At 49.3% G+C, this 21,262-nt stretch overlaps 1 protein-coding gene across 1 annotated transcript in view; it reads right to left on the bottom strand.

Annotated features, from left to right (window-relative positions):
• LOC141126606 (uncharacterized) overlaps positions 1-21,262 on the bottom strand; it is a 757,790-nt gene that overhangs the window by 680,332 nt on the left and 56,196 nt on the right.

The raw sequence follows: 21,262 nt of genomic DNA, 5'->3' as shown, positions 1-21,262 counted from the left end.
AAGTGCGCGGAGAGAGAAGTAGACGGGGAAGTGCGGGCATAGGGAAGTAGACGGGGAAGTGTGGGGATAGGGAAGTAGACGAGGAAGTGCGCGGAGAGAGAAGTAGATGGGGAAGTGCGGGGATAGGGAAGTAGACGGGAAAGTGTGGGGATAGGGAAGTAGACGGGAATTGCGGGGAGAGGGAAGGAGACGGGGGAAGTGGGGGGAGAGGAAAGTAGACGGGGAGGTGTAGAGTGGGAAGTAGATGGGGAGGAGGGGGAGAGGGAAGAAGACGAGGAAGTGCAAGGAGAGGGAAGAAGATGGGGAAGTGGGGGAGAGGGAAGTAGACGGGGAAGTGGGGGTAGAGGGAAGTAGACAGGGAGGTGGGTGGAGAGGCAAGTAGATGGGGAGGTGGGGGAGAGGGAAGTAGATGGGGAAGTAGGGGGGAGAGGGAGGTAGATGGGGAAGTGGGGAGAGAGGGACGTAGATGGGGAGGTGGGGGAGAGGGAAGTGGATGGTAAAGTGGGGGGAGAGGGAAGTAGATGGGGAGGTGAGGGAGAGGGAAGTAGACAGGGAGGTCGGGGGAGAGGGAAGTAGACGGGGAGGTGGGGGGAGAGGCAAGTAGACGGGGAAGTGGGGGGAGAGGGAAGTAGACAGGGAGGTGGGGGGAGAGGGAAGTAGACAGGGAGGTGTAGAGTGGGAAGTAGATGGGGAGGAGGGGGAGAGGGAAGTAGATGAGGAAGTGCGGGGAGAGGGAAGTAGACAGGGAAGTGGGAGGAGAGGGAAGTAGACAGGGAGGTGAGCGGAGAGGGTAGTAGACGGGGAAGTGGGGGGAGAGGGAAGTAGACGGGGAAGTGGGGGGAGAGGGAAGTAGACGGGGAAGTGGGGGGAGAGGGAAGTAGATGGGGAAGTGGGGGGAGAGGAAAGTAGACAGGGAGGTGGGCGGAGAGGGAAGTAGACGGGGAAATGGGGGGAGAGGGAAGTAGACGAGGAGGTGGGGGGAGAGGGAAGTAGACGGGGAAGTGGGGGGAGAGGGAGGTAGATGGGGAAGTGGGGGGAGAGGGAAGTAGACAGGGAGGTGGGGGAGAGGCAAGTAGATGGGGAAGTGGGGGGAGAGGGAGGTAGATGGGGAAGTGGGGGGAGAGGGAAGTAGACAGGGAGGTGGGGGAGAGGCAAGTAGATGGGGAGGTGGGGGAGAGGGAAGTGGATGGTAAAGTGGGGGGAGAGGGAAGTAGACGAGGAAGTGTGGGGAGAGGGAAGTAGACGGGGAAGTGCGGGGATAGGGAAGTAGACAGGGAAGTAGACGGGGAAGTGGGGGGAGAGGAAAGTAGACGGGGAAGTGGGGGGAGAGGGAAGTAGACAGGGAGGTGGGGGAAAGGGAAGTAGATGGGGAGGTGGGGGGAGAGGGAAGTAGACGAGAAAGTGGGGGGAGAGGGTAGTAGATGGGAAAGTGGGGGGAGAGGGAAGTAGACAGGGAGGTGGGGGGAGAGGCAAGTAGATGGGGATGTGGGGGAGAGGGAAGTAGATGGGGAAGTAGGGGGGAGAGGGATGTAGATGGGGAGGTGGGGGAGAGGGAAGTGGATGGTAAAGTGGGGGGAGAGGGAAGTAAATGGGGAGGTGGGGGAGAGGGAAGTAGACAGGGAGGTTGGGGGAAAGGGAAGTAGACAGGGAGGTGGGGGGAGAGGGAAGTAGACGGGGAAGTGGGGGGAGAGGGAAGTAGACGGGGGGTGGGGGGAGAGGGAAGTAGATGGGGAGGTGGGGAGTGGAAAGTAGATGGAGAGGTGGGGGAGAGGGAAGTAGACAAGGAAGTGTGGGGAGAGGGAAGTAGATGGGGAAGTGGGGGGAAAGGGAAGTAGACAGGGAAGTGGGGGGAGAGGGAAGTAGACAGGGAGGTGAGCGGAGAGGGAAGTAGATGGGGAAGTGGGGGGAGAGGGAAGTAGATTGGGAGGTGGGGGAGAGGGAAGTAGAGGAGGAAGTTGGGGGAGAGGGTAGTAGATGGGGAAGTGGGGGAAGAGGGAAGTAGACAGGGAGGTGGGGGAAAGGGAAGTAGATGGGGAGTTGGAGGGAGATTGAAGTAGAGGAGGAAGTGGGGGGAGAGGGAAGTAGATGGGGAAGTGGGGGGAGAGGGAAGTAGACGAGGAAGTGCGGGTAGAGGGAAGTAGACGGGGAAGTGCGGGGATAGGGAAGTAGACGGGGAAGTGGGGGGAGAGGGAGGTAGATGGGGAAGTTGGGGGAGAGGGAAGTAGACAGGGAGGTGGGGGGAGAGGCAAGTAGATGGGGAGGTGGGGGAGAGGGAAGTAGATGGGGAAGTAGGGGGCAGAGGGATGTAGATGGGGAGGTGGGGGAGAGGGAAGTGGATGGTAAAGTGGGGGGAGAGGGAAGTAGATGGGGAGTTTGGGGGAGAGGGAACTAGACGGGGAGGTAGGGGGAGAGGGAAGTAGACGGGGAAGTGGGGGGAGAGGGAAGTAGATGGGGGGTGGGGGGAGAGGGAAGTAGATGGGGAGGTGGGGAGTGGGAAGTAGATGGAGAGGTGGGGGAGAGGGAAGTAGATGAGGAAGTGTGGGGAGAGGTAAGTAGATGGGGAAGTGGGGGGGAGAGGGAAGTAGACAGGGAAGTGGGGGGAGAGGGAAGTAGACAGGGAGGTGAGCGGAGAGGGAAGTAGATGGGTAAGTGGGGGGAGAGGGGAGTAGACGGGGAAGTGGGGGGAGAGGGAAGTAGACAGGGAGATGAGCGGAGAGGGAAGTAGACGGGGAGGTGGGGGGAGAGGGAAGTAGACGGGGAAGTGGGGGGAGAGGGAAGTAGACAGGGAGGTGGGCGGAGAGGGAAGTAGACGGGGAAATGGGGGGAGAGGGAAGTAGATGGGGAGGTGGGGGAGAGGGAAGTAGATGGGGAGGTGGGGGAGAGGGAAGTAGAGGAGGAAGTTGGGGAAGAGGGAAGTAGATGGGGAAGTGGGGGAAGAGGGAAGTAGACGAAGAAGTGCAGGGAGAGGGAAGTAGACGGGTAAGTGTGGGGATAGGGAAGTAGAAGGGGAGGTGGGGGGAGAGGCAAGTAGATGGGGAGGTGGGGTAGAGGGAAGTAAATGGGGAAGTAGGGGGGAGAGGGATGTAGATGGGGAGGTGGGGGAGAGGGAAGTAAATGGTAAAGTGGGGGGAGAGGGAAGTAGACGAGGAAGTGCGGGGAGAGGGAAGTAGACGGGGAAGTGCGGGGATAGGGAAGTAGATGGGGAAGTGCGGGGAGAGGGAAGTAGACGGGGAAGTGGGGGGAGAGGAAAGTAGATGGGGAAGTGGGGGGAGAGGGAAGTAGAAAGGGAGGTGGGGGAAAGGGAAGTAGATGGGGAGGTGGAGGGAGAGGGAAGTAGACGAGGAAGTGGAGGGAGAGGGAAGTAGATGGGGAGGTGGGGGGAGAGGGAAGTAGATGGGGAGGTGGGGGAGAGGGAAGTAGAGGAGGAAGTTGGGGGAGAGGGAAGTAGATGGGGAAGTTGGGGAAGAGGGAAGTAGACGGGGAAGTGGGGGGAGAGGGAGGTAGATGGGGAAGTGGGGGGAGAGGGAAGTAGACAGGGAGGTGGGGGAGAGGTAAGTAGATGGGGAGGTGGGGTAGAGGGAAGTAAATGGGGAAGTAGGGGGAGAGGGATGTAGATGGGGAGGTGGGGGAGAGGGAAGTAAATGGTAAAGTGGGGGGAGAGGGAAGTAGACGAGGAAGTGCGGGGAGAGGGAAGTAGATGGGGAAGTGCGGGGATAGGGAAGTAGATGGGGAAGTGCGGGGAGAGGGAAGTAGACGGGGAAGTGGGGGGAGAGGGAAGTAGAAAGGGAGGTGGGGGAAAGGGAAGTAGATGGGGAGGTGGAGGGAGATGGAAGTAGACGAGGAAGTGGGGGGAGAGGGAAGTAGATGGGGAAGTGGGGGGAGAGGGAAGTAGACGAGGAAGTGCGGGGAGAGGGAAGTAGACGGGGAAGTGCGGGGATAGGGAAGTAGACGGGGAAGTGGGGGGAGAGGGAGGTAGATGGGGAAGTGGGGGGAGAGGGAAGTAGACAGGGAGGTGGGGGGAGAGGCAAGTAGATGGGGAGGTGGGGGAGAGGGAAGTAGATGGGGAAGTAGGGGGGAGAGGATGTAGATGGGGAGGTGGGGAGAGGGAAGTGGATGGTAAAGTGGGGGAGAGGGAAGTAGATGGGGAGGTGGGGGAGAGTGAAGTAGACAGGGAGGTTGGGGGAGAGGGAAGTAGACGGGGAGGTGGGGGGAGAGGGAAGTAGACGGGGAAGTGGGGGGAGAGGGAAGTAGACGGGGGGTGGGGGGAGAGGGAAGTAGACGGGGAGGTGGGGAGTGGGAAGTAGATGAGAGGTGGGGGAGAGGGAAGTAGATGAGGAAGTGTGGGGAGAGGGAAGTAGATGGGGAAGTGGGGGGGAGAGGGAAGTAGACAGGTAAGTGGGGGGAGAGGGAAGTAGACAGGGAGGTGAGCGGAGAGGGAAGTAGACGGGTAAGTGGGGGGAGAGGGGAGTAGACGGGGAAGTGGGGGGAGAGGGAAGTAGACAAGGAGGTGAGTGGAGAGGGAAGTAGACGGTGAAGTGGGGGGAGAGGGAAGTAGACGGGGAGGTGGGGGGAGAGGGAAGTAGACGGGGAAGTGGGGGGAGAGGGAAGTAGACAGGGAGGTGGGCGGAGAGGGAAGTAGACGGGGAAATGGGGGGAGAGGGAAGTAGATGGGGAGGTGGGGGGAGAGGGTAGTAGATGGGGAGGTGGGGGAGAGGGAAGTAGAGGAGGAAGTTGGGGGAGAGGGATGTAGATGGGGAGGTGGGGGAGAGGGAAGTGGATGGTAAAGTGGGGGGAGAGGGAAGTAGATGAGGAAGTGCGGGGAGAGGGAAGTAGACGGGGAAGTGCGGGGATAGGGAAGTAGATGGGGAAGTGCGGGGAGAGGGAAGTAGACGGGGAAGTGCGGGGATAGGGAAGTAGATGGGGAAGTGCGGGGAGAGGGAAGTAGACGGGGAAGTGGGGGGAGAGGAAAGTAGACGGGGAAGTGGGAGGAGAGGGAAGTAGACAGGGAGGTGGGGGAAAGGGAAGTAGATGGGGAGGTGGAGGGAGAGGGAAGCAGACGAGGAAGTGGGGGGAGAGGGAAGTAGATGGGGAAGTGGGGGGAGAGGGAAGTAGATGGGGAAGTGGGAGGAGAGGGAAGGAGATGGGGAAGTGGGGGGAGAGGGAAGTAGATGGGGAAGTGGGGGGAGAGGGAGGTAGATGGGGAAGTGGGGTAGAAGGAAGTAGACAGGGAGGTTGGGGGAGAGGGAAGTAGACGGGGAGTTGGGGGGAGAGGGAAGTAGACTGGGAAGTGGGGGGAGAGGGAAGTAGATGGGGGGTGGGGGGAGAGGGAAGTAGACGGGGAGGTGGGGAGTGGGAAGTAGATGGAGAGGTGGGGGAGAGGGAAGTAGACGAGGAAGTGTGGGGAGAGGGAAGTAGATGGGGAAGTGGAGGGGTGAGGGAAGTAGACAGGGAAGTGGGGGGAGAGGGAAGTAGACAGGGAGGTGAGCTGAGAGGGAAGTAGATGGGTAAGTGGGGAGAGAGGGGAGTAGACGGGGAAGTGTGGGGAGAGGGAAGTAGACAGGGAGGTGAGCGGAGAGGGAAATAGACGGGGAATTGGGGGGAGAGGGAAGTAGACGGGGAGGTGGGGGGAGAGGGAAGTAGACGGGGAAGTGTGGGGAGAGGGAAGTAGACGGGGAGGTGGGGGGAGAGGGAAGTAAATGGGGAGGTGGGGGAGAGGGAAGTAGACGAGGAAGTGCAGGGAGAGGGAAGTAGATGGGGAAGTGGGGGGAGAGGGAAGTAGATGGGGAAGAGGGGGGAGAGGGAAGTAGATGCGGAAGTGGGGGGAGAGGGAAGTAGACGGGAGGTGGGGGGAGAGAGAAGTAGATGGGGAAGTGGGGGGAGAGGGAAGTAGATGGGGGTGGGGGGAGAGGGAAGTAGACAGGGAGGTGGATGTGCTCTTAAGTCAGTAATAGCTAAGGCAAATTAATTTTTTATGTCTGCTGCGAATTTTGTCATTTCTGAGAAGTGCAGCGGGTGATCAGGGTGCTCTGAGTCCCTTCCTATATCTTCTGAGGCCGACATAGAGTCCTCACTGTTTGTTACCTCGTGCTCCAGCGGCGCCATCTTGGCAGCAGGACATCCCCTTTTCCTCTGAGATTGTGGCTCAAATTTCTCCCTGGAATGCCGCCGGGTCTCGGGGTGGATTGCGATCTGTGTTGTCTGTGGCTTGTGAGCAAGCTGTCTCTTCTGCCCATCACCAATTTTATCAGTGCTGGAAGGGGTTTCTGAGTCACGGAGGTGCAGAGCTCAGCTAAACAGCTTCCATTCCCCTCAAGCTCCAAGCCACACCCCCTCCCATAGACTTTTAAAGGGTGTTCCGCGGCTTTCAAATTTGTGAACACCCCAAATTTTTTGCTATTTGGCTAACATGCGAACACCCGATGTTCGAGTCAAACTTACGTTTCACACGAACATCGGGCTCATTCCTATTTGAAACCACCAACCTCACCAGCCATCAGAAATGTGATTCACACCCTAAATGAAGACACTCAACATGATTACTCCTATGCCAAAGCACATTTATCACAAGATAAGTTCTCATATCATTGGCATTCTTGGCTGCATCACCCGCTTTGTGCCCTACAACTTTACCATACAGATCATTACCTCACAATATCCTCTTTAATATCCCACCAACCCACGAGATCCACGCCTTCTCCATCTGACTACATTTTTATTTCCTGACCTACCTACTATTTGATATTGTTATATTACTTTATCTGCTTTATACTATGTTGGCCTTTTGTTTGCCAAAACCATCTGTGGACAAATAATACACATAATTATCTCATGTCTTCTTTACCCTGGTAATATCCTATACCGTACCAGCACCCCTCCCCCTCCTTTTCCAACATCAATTCCGACCCCACCCCTTTCTCCTCTCCTTTTTTTGTATAATGGTTACTTTATTATACAATTTGAATTATTGTTCAATGTCTCTAGAAAACTTACAACAAATAAATATTTTTTTTTTAAAAAGGGACCCCAGATATCCTGCACCCCCTACATGAACGAGTAATGGGGCCCATAGTACTGTATGCCTGGTTACTCATTTACAACAAAAACACAACGACAAAGTCCAAACAGCAACCACCCCCCCTCAAAAAAAATGTAACAAAAAATAAAATCCATAATAATAATGGTATCCAGCAATGTAGATCCCTTTGACATGCCACAGAAAAACACGCAGACCAACCAGACTATCTGTTCCCACAGAATCTCACTACAAATGACATTTCCCAAACTGGCAGCTGAAAGTAGAGTAAGGGGCTCCCAGGTGATGTTATTCACTAAACTGACTAAATATCACTACTTCACCCCTAAATCACATATTCCTGACCACCTGTGTCCTAGAACCCAATGACACTGTGTTGTGCAATGTTATTGGTTGCTCGGATGCAGACATTTGCTTTTCTGCCACCTACATCTCAGAACCAATGACATCATCGGTTGCTAGGATGCAGGTTGGTAGTTCGCACAGCATGATTGGTTGCTAGGACAGTGGTGGCTCCAGTATACATGGCCACCAAACTGGAAGTTGTCATTTATCCACAGTAGAGATATCACCACTAAATAAATGAGTTCTGACTGCAGCAGAGGTTTCATGGGTGGGAGATCAGAATGGACAAACTGGTCAATACATCAACCTTCTAAAACTTAGAGAATGTAAAAGGAGGAGCGGACCTCCCAGATCTGAGACACAGAAACCTGATGATGAAAAGTCCAAGAAGTGATCACTACTCTAGTGGTGTGGGCTGTAATGGGAGGAGGAGGAACTTTATCACACAACTCATAGACCTGCAAAGCAATCTACTGAATCCACTAAGAACCGTTCAAATCCACTTAGTAATAGCGGATCTGGAATATGGAGAACCTTTTTTTAGCCTCTGGAATAACAAACAGGAAATCCATCTGTGTTAAAAAACATTGGCCGAGAGGTGACCCCCGACCATTCCCACCACATCCACACAATGGAGAGAGATCTACTATTGTAATGTATAACACAATATATAGAGTAGAGAGGTCAGCACTATTGTAATATACAACACAATATATAGAGTAGAGAGGTCAGCACTATTGTAATGTACAACACAATATATAGAGTAGAGGGGTCAGCACTATTGTAATGTACAACACAATATATAGAGTAGAGCGGTCAGCACTATTGTAATGTACAACACAATATATAGAGTAGAGAGGTCAGCACTATTGTAATGCACAACACAATATATAGAGTAGAGAGGTCGGCACTATTGTAATGTACAACACAATATATAGAGTAGAGGGGCATTTAGTATCGGGGTACAGGAATGTGGGGGGTCGGACAACACACAAGGTACCTCCATTTGTTGTATATCCACGGAAATCACCCAGCACGCTGGCAGATTGTCAGGAGAACCCCAAGTTCCCAGCCCAGACAGGGGTAACAGATGTATAACAGCACACACACTCTATTATCCCACCACTGCCACACACATGACAAGGATGGAAGACCACGGGAACTAGAAAACCAGGAGAGGACCTTGTATGGTGGAGGAGGGAAGGAGAGGGAGATTATTGTGATAGACTTGGGACAGCCTGCAATACCTCTGATCACCACTAGAGGGAGACTCCACCCATATCTAGCTGGCTGAACACACACATGCAGATACAAATCTTACATACAATCTGGTGAACTCCAAAGCCTGCTACTTACTATTAGTTTTTTTCCATTTAACCCAGCGGGTTAAGAAAAAAAACTTGTCAGCTCCGGTCAGAGCCGCTGTATGTGGTTAGTATAGTGATCTCCCCCACTGAGATGATGTCTTCTGACAGGGGGATGCACCTCATTTTTATTTTTTAACCAGCCAATGTCCCCCGACATTCGGCCTGTTTATACCCGGCTGAAAGCGGGGTTCCACCCAAATTTTGAACATTACCTCTATGCATTCTCTTCCTTGCCTAGATGCTGACATGTTGTGTAAAAAAAATTAAATCGCCGCAATTACCTTTTTTTTTCTAATCTTCTTAGCACTTCCTGGTTTTCCTCCCATGGGAGTAGGCGTGTTTCTAGCCTCTCCCAGACCTCCCACAGTCCCCTGGGAGCTAGTCTCAGGATTCCCAGCATGCATTGACCAACAGCGTCATCACAACATCTCGGTGAATGCTGGGAGCACAGCATTCACCGCATCCAGGAAATACATGCTTGTGGGCTTCAAATGCCCACAATGAAGATGGAAACCGCCTTCAGTGAATTTTATAAGTTATTCTTTACAACGAAATCAGACACAGGCGGACTTATTACACAGAACATGTGAGTAGATAATCATGAGAAGAAAAGTTTGTGAATGAACGCCAAAAAAAAAAACGATATATAGGTGGACCCCCGCTTTAAGACTGGACATACATTATATCCTTGTACAACTTTCCTTCAGATTTACCAAAACCATATAATATGAGGTGATACTCAAACACTTTCAGTTTGTATGCAGTCAGGCCGGCCCTTGCACTACATAGGTAAAAGGTTATCTAAAAGGAATTGAACAAGAAAATTGTATAATGTGTGGGAAGCTTAATGGTTGGGGGTCAGTTTAGTTATCAGCACACACTTCTGGGGTTCCTCAGACTCCCCTACAAGCTAGAATCCTTGTGTTACTCCCTCTTCCCACTATCCATGTACACCCCACACCAGACACACCACAGGGGGGCAGTGAGGGGACAGGGGAGGCGATGGGGAAGTGGGGGGATAAATGCCCATTATTTGTGGTCAGTGGGGGGAGAGGGATGTCCGCTGTTATCAGTTATCAGTTGAAAAAAAAAAATTGGAGTTCACTGGGGGGGGGGGGGGTGTTGGGCATTAGTGCTTAGTAGGAAAAAATGGGGCAAGAACGGGGGGGGCAGAGGTGCTCCATGGAGAGACAAGAGGAACTGGTGCTCAGCGGTTGGACGAGGGGTACTGGGGGGACAGGAAGGTAATTGGGGAACCAGAAGTGTGGAAAGAGGGCAATAAGGGGACAAGGAGGCAGTGAGATGGGAAGGGGGCAATACGAGGGAAAGAGGGGTGAACAGTAGAAAGTGAGGGACAGGGGGTGGATTTGGGGGAAACTGGGAAGCAGTGGGGAAACAAGGAGCTGGACAGGGAGGAACCAGGGGGATGAGGAGTTAGTGGTGCTCAGTGGGAGATCAATACCTGTCTGATGCTGTCCTGTTCTGAAAGTTGACGTGGAGCTCCTCTGATGAGTCTTCTATGGTTGGGGTCCTCTCGGATGGTCCCTCTTGGCTCCTCTGATGAGTCTTCTATGGTTGGGGTCCTCTCGGATGGTCCCTCTTGGCTCCTCTGATGAGTCTTCTATGGTTGGGGTCCTCTCAGGTGGTCCCTCTTGGCTTCTCTGATGAGTCTTCTATGGTTGGGGTCCTCTCGGATGGTCCCTCTCGGCTTCCTCCTGCTCACAAGTGTCCACAATCAGGGGAAAGTTCTCCTCTGTGTCCCCAATGGAAGATGGAGGCTTCTTGTCCTGGCTGAGAGGTGTGAAGGATGTTCTGTGTCTGCACTACAGATGTGGGAAGACTCCAATCACATTGTGAGCCAGCTTCCTCACAGGGGGGCCCCTCCCCCACAGACGCCTCAGGGCCACACTGACTACAAACAGTGCAAGGGAGGGGGGAATGACAAAGAGGACCCCTCCCTCCATACTCTGAGATGACACAATAGAATCTCATGGGGAGGAGCAGGATGGGGGATTTTTCTCCAAGGAATGAATTTCTAGCAGTGAATGTGATTTTCATTCAGTAAATTCCATTCATTCCAAAATGAGATGATAAAAGGAAATGAAATGTTGAACTCCTTCTGATCGCCATTCATCAATCCATGGAATGTAGTGAGAAGATTTCTCCAAATTTTCCTTCAATAATCTCCTAGTGTATGAGGAGCTTTCCCTTTCTTGTGTCCTCTTCCTTCCTCCCCTGATCACACTGGTGTCTTCAGAGAGATCCGGAGCTGAGCTCTCACATCTCTCAGGACTCTCATATTGCACACACCGGGGGATCACCTCATACACTTTATCTTCTACATGTGCTGGACGCCATGACACTCATTTCTTGAGGAAAACTTTCTCCCGGAGATCTTGGAGGAGATGAAAGGAATGTTGTACGATGCATGTGTGAGACGAGACACATGACATCACACGCTCCATCTTCTGCATGCGCAGTATAACATACATTTTCAAAATGGCGGTGTGGGGGAGGGGACACAGGCTGTAGAAGGGGTTGCAAAAATAGCTCATTTACATTTGCAACTAAGGGAACAGTAAAAACACGTGGTTGAGCCATATTTCTGCTAACCCCCAACCACTGCACACAGAGAGCAACCAACTGTGTACACCGGATGTGTCAGAGATAAACCAGAGGCTCTGGATGGACAGTTGGATAAATGGTTCTATATTTAGGATGTATCCGGTCTATAAACCAGAGGCTCTGGATGGACAGTTGGATAAATAGTTCTATATTTAGGATGTATCCGGTCTATAAACCAGAGGCTCTGGATGGACAGTTGGATAAATAGTTCTATATTTAGGATGTATCCGGTCTATAAACCAGAGGCTCTGGATGGACAGTTGGATAAATGGTTCTATATTTAGGATGTATCCGGTCTATAAACCAGAGGCTCTGGATGGACAGTTGGATAAATGGCTCTATATTTAGGATGTATCCGGTCTATAAACCAGAGGCTCTGGATGGACAGTTGGATAAATAGTTCTATATTTAGGATGTATCTGGTCTATAAGTATATCTGTTGCAATCTTTGTGCACAGGGAAATTATACAAGTCGTGAGAACTTTTTGTTCTGGGGAGGGCTGTGTATGGGGGAGGGGTGAGAAGTTGGGGAGGGATGTGTATGGGGGAGGGGCGTTAACATGTAATGAGAAGTACAGACACTCTCTCTAATATTAGAGGACAGGATTGGACAATTCCAGTAGAGGGGGAGGGGGTGGTAACATTGGGGCTCAGTCACAGCACACAGCCCATGGTATTGTGTGTATAATGAGTGTTCTCTGGTGTGCAGTGTGGGGGCGCTGTTGTGCGGTGTAATGAGGTGTTAGGCTCTCTTCTATAGACTTCTATGGGCTCTTTGTAATATTATACAAGGTGTGGGAACGATCGGCATAAACAATACAACCTCACATTGTTTTCTTTGATGGTGACAGAAGCCATAGAACATCGGGAACATCGCCTTGTTCAGCTGCCCATACACTCGTACAATCTCCTTCCAATCTTTTCATTGGAAGATCCTTCCCTCCATTCTCTTATGGTTAGTGGAGGGAAATGGAAGTGTGTGATGGCGGTGATGAGGAAATTGGAAGGATGGAAAATGTTTCTGGAATGAAGAAATTTCTAGCAGTGAATGAGATTTCATTCAGGAAAGTCCAATCATTCCAAACACACGATTGTTTCCAAGTAAAGAGAACAACATTCATCATTGGAGGTACTGAGGAGACTTTGGTGTCAATGTTCATACAGACGTTCATTTGAAAATCTCCTCGTGTATGTCCAGAGTAACTGTTGGTGTGAATGAGCCCTAAAGGTGACCATACACTATACAATCTGATTGTACAATCTCCTTTCTATCTTCCATCATCTACATAGTACAAGGATCTGCCCGATCCCATACACACTGAATGGAAGGTTTGGGTGTGTCCTCCTATTACATAGTATTGGAAATTCTAAAGCAGATTGTATAGTGTGTGGTCAGCGTTAGGCTTGTGTGTTCTATTCCAGAATCCCCCCAATATGTCGCTTGTCACCTACTTCCCTGTACTGCCCCTCCCCCATAGTGACTCCATATTGTCCCACCTGTGTCCCCTCCTCCACACCACCATTATGAAAATGTATGTTATACCGCGCATGCAGAAGATGGAGCGTGTGATGTCATGTGCCTCGTCTCAAACATGCGTTGTACAACATTCCTTTCATCTTCTCCAAGATCTCCGGAGAACGTTTTCCCCAAGAAATGAGTGTCATGGCGTCCAGCACATGTAGAAGATGAAGTGTATGAGGTGATCCCCCGGTGTGTGCAATATGAGAGTCCTGAGAGATGTGAGAGCTCAGCTCCGGATCTCTCTGAAGACACCAGTGTGATCAGGGGAGGAAGGAAGAGGACACAAGAAAGGGAAAGCTCCTCATACACTAGGAGATTATTGAAGGAGAATTTGGAGAAATCTTCTCACTACATTCCATGGATTGATGAATGGCGATCAGAAGGAGTTCAACATTTCATTTCCTTTTATCATCTCATTTTGGAATGAATGGAATTTACTGAATGAAAATCACATTCACTGCTAGAAATTCATTCCTTGGAGAAAAATTCCCCATCCTGCTCCTCCCCATCTTCTCCTCACTGCACTCAATAATCAACGTTGATTTCCCTCCACTAACCAGAACATCCAACAAACCTTCATATGACCAATCTGGAATGAGATTCTCTTGTGTCATCCCAGAGAATGGAGGGAGGGGTCCTTTATTGTGAATCCCCCTCCCCGCACTGTGTTTGTAGTCAGCGTGGCCCCGGGGGGTCTGTGGGGGCCCCCTGTGAGGAAGCTGGCCCACATTGTGATTGGAGGAGTCTTTCTAGATCCGTAGTGCAGACACAGAATGTCCCTCACACCTCTCAGCCAGGACAAGAAGCCTCCATCTTCCATCGGGGACACGGAGGAGAACTTTCCCCTAATTGTTGACACTTGTGAGCAGGAGGAAGAGAAGCCGAGAGTTGGGAGAGATTTTCCCACTTCATGTCCAGTCACTGTGCTGGGAAGAGTCAGGCATCATCCAACCATAGAAGACTCATCAGAGGAGCCAAGAGGGACCATCCGAGAGGACCACAACCATAGAAGACTCATCAGAGGAGCCAAGAGGGATCATCTGAGAGGACCCCAACCATAGAAGACTCATCAGAGGAGCCAAGAGGGACCATCCGAGAGGACCACAACCATAGAAGACTCATCAGAGGAGCTCCACATCAACCTCCAGACCAGGACACCATCAGACAGGTATTCATCTCGCTCTAAGCACCACTACCTTCCCATCCCCCTACTGCATTCCTATCCAGCTCCTTGTTTCCTCACTGCCTCCTAGTTTACTGTGCGTCCTCTCCATTGTCCACTTGTCCCTCACTTTCTCCTGTGCACCCCCTGCCCCCCGCATCGCCCCCCTTCCCACCTCACTGCCCCATTATTGCCCCCTTTTTACACTTCTGGCCCTTCACTTATGCCCCGTCCAACCACTCAGCACCAGTGCCTCCTGTCTCTCTATTTATAACCTCTGCCCCCCCTGTTCTTGCCGCATTTTTCCTACTAAGCACTAATGCCCAACACCCCCCCCCCACAATGATCACCAATTTATTTATTCAACTGATAACAGCAGGCATTCCCCTCCCCCACAGTGACCACAGATAATGGGCACTTTTTCCCCGACTTCCCCATCTACTTCCCTGTCCCCTCCAACTGCCCCCTGTCCCCTAACTGCCCCGATGTTGTGTGTGTGGTGTGGGGTGTACATGGATAGTGGGAAGAGGGAGTAACAAGAAGATTCTAGCTTGTAGGGGAGCCTGAGGAACCCCAGAAGTGTGTGCTGATTACTAGACTGATCCCCAACCCTCATAGTGCACCAGATTGTATGTAAGATTTGTATCTGCCTGTGTGTGGTCAGCCAGTTAGATATGTGTGGAGTCTCCCTCTAGTGGTGGTCAGAGGTATTTCAGGCTGTGCCAAGTCTATCACAATAATCTCCCTCTCCTTCCCTCCTCCACCATACAAGGTCCTCTCCTGGTTTTCTAGTTCCCGTGGTCTTCCATCCTTGTCATGTGTGTGGCAGTGGTGGGATAATAGAGTGTGTGTGCTGTTATACAGCTGTTACCCCTGTCTGGGCTGGGAACTTGGGGTTCTCCTGACAATCTGCCAGCGTGCTGGGTGATTTCTGTGGATACACAACAGAAGGTGATCCCCCGTGTGTTGTCTGACCCCCCACTAGACATGTGCGATTAGTTTTGTACGAATCCGAAATACAAATTTTTATGCATATGAATTCTGTACGAAATATGAAATTTTGTTTACGAATTTCGGATCCAAATTCATAAAGAACATTCGTAATTGTTACGAAAAGATAAGGAACCTAAAAGTTAAAACCCCAGGAAGTCAGCACAGCACAGGGATGGTGAGAACCCCTTATAATGGGCACAGCGGATGTACAGACCCGGGAACTCAGCACAGGGATGGTGAGAACCCCTCATAATGGACACAGCAGGTGTACAGACCCAGGAACTCAGCACAGGGATGGTGGGAACCCCTCATAATGCACACAGCAGGTGTACAGACCCGGGAACTCAGCACAGGGATGTGAAACTCAGCACAGGGACACACCTTGGGATGTGACACACCCTGCATCACCTACCCTCCCCCCTTCCACCCACCTCATCAGGTGCACATTTTTCCTATGCAATCACTGATCACCGTTCTCACTAAATACACAGTTATAGATCGTTCATTTGGCAGAGTGTGCAGGAGCTGAGCGATCAGATAACACCCGATGTGGATAGAGCTGTATTATTGAAATCAGGAGAAGTATGTCCTGGGTTCTGTAATGATCCCCATACACTATACAATCTGATGATGGTACATCTAACGGAAATTCTACAATCAGATTGCATAGTGCATGGCCAGCTTTATATAAGTACATAGGAGGGAGTGGATGGAGTCACTCAGCTGTCAAGCCACATTCACATCTCTGCGTAGCGGGAACTCTCATTCCTGCATGAGGAGTTTTTTTTTATGTTTTTGAGTGTTTTCATTCATCATACATTGGGTAGACCATTCATTGGAATGTACTGCCCTATGCGCAACAATCGTCCCAAAGAAGCTCTAGAATTTTTTTTTGGAGTGGAGTGTGGTGCTTTTGTCACATCGCTTTCTCTGAATGGCTGAGCTCCAATCAGATAGACTCTACTGTGTTCTGGGTATGAGACAGGAAGTCTCTGCTTAAACCCGGAACACAGTGCTGTATACTGTATGTAGCCTCAGCCATATACAGCTTATACCGCACATCCGGCGGCATCACATGTTGGTGAGGGACATAGTGCGATTGGACCAGCTTGGCCCAAACTATGTAAAGTGTATGAAAAGCTGGAGCTCAGCTTTAATGAATAGAAAGCATTCCAGTCATTGTCATAGATTAGGACTGACCTTGCAGAGTGGGGTACACTGACCTCATTTATCTGTCAGACGGTGCTCTGTGACCTCCACCGGACAGCCCAAATCTGTTATCTAAAGGTTCAATTTTTCACCCAACTTCTCGGTCACTGGCTTTGATGGATTGGCTGTTGAAACCCAATTTCTGAGAGACAGAGGCATTGAAAAATTGGTTATCCCAACCATGCTTAAAGCGGAACCTCCACCCAAAAGAGTTCCACTTGTTTGCATCCTCCCCCCTCCACTGACATATTTGGCACTTTTTTTGGAGAGAGAGGGAGTGGGTACCTGGTTTTGGCAGGTACCCGCTGCCACTTCCAGCTCAGATTGCCGTGGTGATCTTAGCTGGAAGTTCATCCTCCTCTCTTTTGTCTTCTGGGACACATCACAGGTCCGAGAAGACTGCAAGATCATTCACAACGTGCAGAGTGGCTCCCGCGTGTGCTGTTGGAAACTGGCTGTGAAGCCGAAAGGCGTCACTTTCTGTGTCCCTTACTTGAGATGGCAGAGCCTGCATTCGAAGCCAATGGACAAATTGGTTTGGGTGAGGACATCGCTGGATCCCTGGACAGGTACTGTAAGTGTCCTTATATTAAAAGTCAGCAGCTACAGTATTTGTAGCTGCTGCCTTTATTTTTTTGGGGGGGGAGAGTCTGGAGCTCCTCTTTAAAGCTCCTAAATCTATTTCCTGCAAGATTTATCACCGCATGCAGAAGGTTTCATTTTGTTGGTTTGAGACTTTGAGAGTTTTCCCATAAGCCTTTTCAGTAAGTATTATTTATTTTCGTTTGTTGGGGGTAGAGAAATATTTAACCCTTAGCACTATCAGGGGTCACATGTCTACCCTATCTGTCCTTCTTCAACATCCTCCAGCTACTAATTCACTAATTTGAACTTTCATTCAATGTACCTCACATGTTCCTTGTCCTCTTCAGCCCCACTCCAATTGTGGTAGGTAAAGATAGTATTGTTGGTGTTACAAAGACCTGCATTTTGAACCTATTTAGGACATTTTTGTTACATTGTTATCCCATAAGGTGACCTTACTTGTGGCCATCACTTTGACTAAAAGGTCACAAGGATGTTTTCAGACCAAGTATCTCCTTTTTTTACTCAAAATGGTCTCTGCTTTTCAACTTAATGGACGGATTACATTACCCTCCCCCTCCCTGTGTCTGGCACTAGTTCACCCCGAGTAGATCTCTCTCCATTGTCTGGATGTGGTGGGAACGGTCGGGGTTCACCTCTCAGGAAAATGTTTTTTTTTAAGTAGATGGATTCTCTGCTTAATATTCCAGAGGTTAAAAAAAGGTTCTCCATATTTCAGATCCGCTATTACTAAGTGATTTGATCGGTTCTTAGTCGATTCAGTAGATTGTTTTGCAGGTCTATGAGTTGTGTGATAAAGTTCCTCCTCCTCCCATTACAGCCCACACCACTAGAGTAGTGATCACTTCTTGGACTTTTCATCATCAGGTTTCTGTGTCTCAGATCTGGGAGGTCCGCTCTTCCTTTTACATTCTCTAAGTTTTAGAAGGTTGATGTATTGACCAGTTTGTCCATTCTGATCTCCCACCCATGAAACCTCTGCTGAAGCCAGAACTCATTCATTTAGTGGTGATATCTCTACTGCGGGTAAATGACAACTTCCAGTTTGGTGGCCATGGATACTGGAGCCACCACTGTCCTAGCAACCAATCATGCTGTGCGAACTGCCAACCTGCATCCTAGCAACCAATGATGTCATTGGTTCTGAGATGTAGGTGGCACAAATGCCTGCATCCGAGCAACCAATAATACCGCAAAGCACAGTGTCACTGGGTTGATACTGCCTGACGAAGGGATCCTGCGTGACTCCGAAACGTTGCACCTCTTGTGTTGTGATCATGCAATAAATTAAACCATTTGGACGCCACCGTGTGCTGATCCTTGGTGTGCTGGCAAATATCTACATTGTGACTTGATCCAGTATCCAGCTGGTTGTTGCTGCAGCACCCGACCTTTAAGAGCTTATACCAGGAACGTGTGCGATGGGAATATGAAACATCACTGGGTTCTAGGACACAGGTGGTCAGGAATATGTGATTTAGCGATAAAGAAGTTAAAATGTATTTCATTTAATCCATAACGTCACCTGGGAGCCCATTACTCTACTTTCAGCTGTCTGTATGGGAAATGTCCTTTGCAGTGAGATTCTGTGGGGAGAAGATAATCCCGCCGGTCAGTGTGTTTTTCTTTGGCACATTGGAGGGATCTACATTGCTGGATGTCATGATTAATTATGGATTTTTTAGCTTTTTCTTTTGCTGTTGTTTGGACATTGTGATGTTCTGTGTTTTTGTTGTAAATAAGTAACCAGGCATACTATGTACTTCTTACTCATTCAAGTAGGGGGGGCGGGATATCTGGAGGCCCCTTTTTTAACCGCTTCAGCCCCGGAAGATTTTACCTCCTTCCTGACCAGAGCACTTTTTTTGCGATTCTGCACTGCGTCGCTTTAAGTGCGCGGTCGTGCGATGTTGCACCCAAACAAAATTGACGTCCTTTTTTTCCCCACAGAGATTTCTTTTGGTGGTATTTTATCACCTCTGCGGTTTTTATTTTTTGCGCTATAAACAAAAAAATGCGTCAATTTTGAAAAAAAAAGGCAATATTTTTTGCAATAATAATTATCCCCCAAAAATATATAAAAAAAACATTTTTTTTCCTCAGTTTAGGCCGATATGTATTCTTCTACAAAAATAGCAATAAGCGTATATTGATTGGTTTACGCAAAAGTTATTGCGTCTACAAAAGAGGGCACATTGTTTTATGGCATTTTTTATGATGAATTTTTTTTTTTACTAGTAATGGCGGCAATCTGCAATTTATATCAGGACTGCGACATTATGGCGGACACGTCGGACAATTTTGACACATTTTTGGGACCATTGACATTTTTACAGCGATCAGTGCAATAAAAATGCATTGATTACTGTAAAAATATCACTGGCAAAGAAGGGGTTAACACTAGGGGGCGATCAAGGGGTTAATGTGTTCCCTAGTGTGTGTTCTAACTGAAGGGGGAGGGGACTGTGTAAGGGGATGAGATAGATCGCTGTTCCTACTCTGTAAGAACAGACGATCTGTCACTTCTCCCCTCAGAGAACTATAAACTGTGTTTACACACACAGATCCCGGTTCTCCATGTGCCCTGAGCGATTGTGGGAGCCCGGCGGGGAATGCGACTGCCGGGCACTCGCATCGGCTCTGTGGGCGATCGCCCCTAGTGGCCACAGGGCGAAGCGACGTTACATAACGTTGTTTCGCCCAGCCGTGCCATTCTGCCGCAGTACTACTGCAGTGGCTGGTCGGCAAGTGGTTTAAGGGGGCTTCCAAATTTGGACAAATCCCCTCCTGCAAAACCTCACAACCACTGGGCCAGAGTTAGGGGAAGAAGCCTTGTCCCTATCAACATGGGGACATGGTGCTTTGCTAGGGTGCCTCTGTCCGGGTACCCTTCTCATGTGGAGAAAACGTGGCCTGGTATGATCCAGTGCAGATTTCACATCCGGGTGTCCCCCCCTCCCCCCACCACTGAAGTCGGACATCCACTAATCAGTATAACCACTTGCTGACGAGGCCTTTTCTGTAAAAATCTGTAATTACTTAGAACACCCCAAGCATTATATATATATTTTTAGCAGAGACCCTAAATGGTGGTTGTTGCAATTTTTTTGTCACATGGTATGTGCACAGCGGTTTTTTAACCATAATTTTTTGAGAAAAAGTACACTTTAATTATATTTTAATGCAAAAAAATATATAACCCCATTTTTTTTGGTAAAATATAAAAGATGATGTTATGCCGAGTAAATGGATTCCTAACATGTCACACTTTAAAATTGTGTACGCTCGTGGAATGACGACAAACTACGGTACTTACAAATCTCCATAGGTGACGCTTTAAAAGTCTTTTACAGAAGGTTACCTGTTTAGAGTTACATTGGAGGTCTAGAACTAGAATTATTGCTCTCACTCTAATGCCTCGTACACACGGGCGGTCTTTTCGACTGGACTGGTCCAAAGGACTTTCCGACGGACTTTCGACAGACTTTTGAACGAACGGACTTGCCTACGCACGATCATACCAAAGTCCGATGGATTCGTACATGATGATGTACACCGGACTAAAATAAGGAAGTTGATAGCCAGTAGCCAATAGCTGCCCTAGCGTGGGTTTTCATCCGTCAGACTAGCATACAGACGAGCGGATTTTTCGACCGGACTCGAGTCTGTCGGAAAGATTTGAAGCATATTTCAAATCTAAAGTCTGTCAGATTTTTGACTGGAAAAGTCCGCTGAAGGTCCGATGAAGCCCACACATGATCGGATTGTCCGCTCGTGTGTACGCTGCATAATAGACATGTGCACAACAAAAATAATTGTTATGTTTGTTTATGTTTCCGTTGATTCGTAACGATTCCTAATTTCATAAGACGCGAGGTTTCATATTTGGACTCGTTCGTATTTTCGTAACAGTTATATTTTCGTTGATACGGAATGATTCGTAATTTTCTTTGATTCAAAATTCTTAATTTTGTTACATAATAATTTCCGTTTATTCGGTATCCGACTCGTAATTTAGTAATTGTTACATTTGTGAGATCGCCGTTTTCGCTGATTTGTACTTTCGTAGCAAATAAAGAATAATAATCCTAGGCTTGCTTTTCTAATAAGTCCTGTACTTACTCCAGTCCACTCCCTCAGTCACCAGACCGGACTCCGTCTCCTCCTCAACTGAATCTAAAAAGATTCAGGAATGCCGTGTGACTCCAACACAAAAGGGATAAGCTGATTGGTTAAAGATATTAAGTAAGATACATCACTCACTAATACACTGCCCATTCAAAATAACGATTCAAGAACATGAAATTACAAACATACAAAATTACGAACATACATATAAAGATACACTTACACTGTCCATTCAAAAGAACAATTCGAGAACACGAACAATCAAAATTACG

This window comes from Aquarana catesbeiana, linkage group LG02, assembly GCF_042186555.1.
Source record: "Aquarana catesbeiana isolate 2022-GZ linkage group LG02, ASM4218655v1, whole genome shotgun sequence".
Classification (NCBI taxonomy): domain Eukaryota; kingdom Metazoa; phylum Chordata; class Amphibia; order Anura; family Ranidae; genus Aquarana; species Aquarana catesbeiana.
Note: the sequence above shows the minus strand (reverse complement) of the source record. Positions and strands in the feature narration are given on the sequence as shown.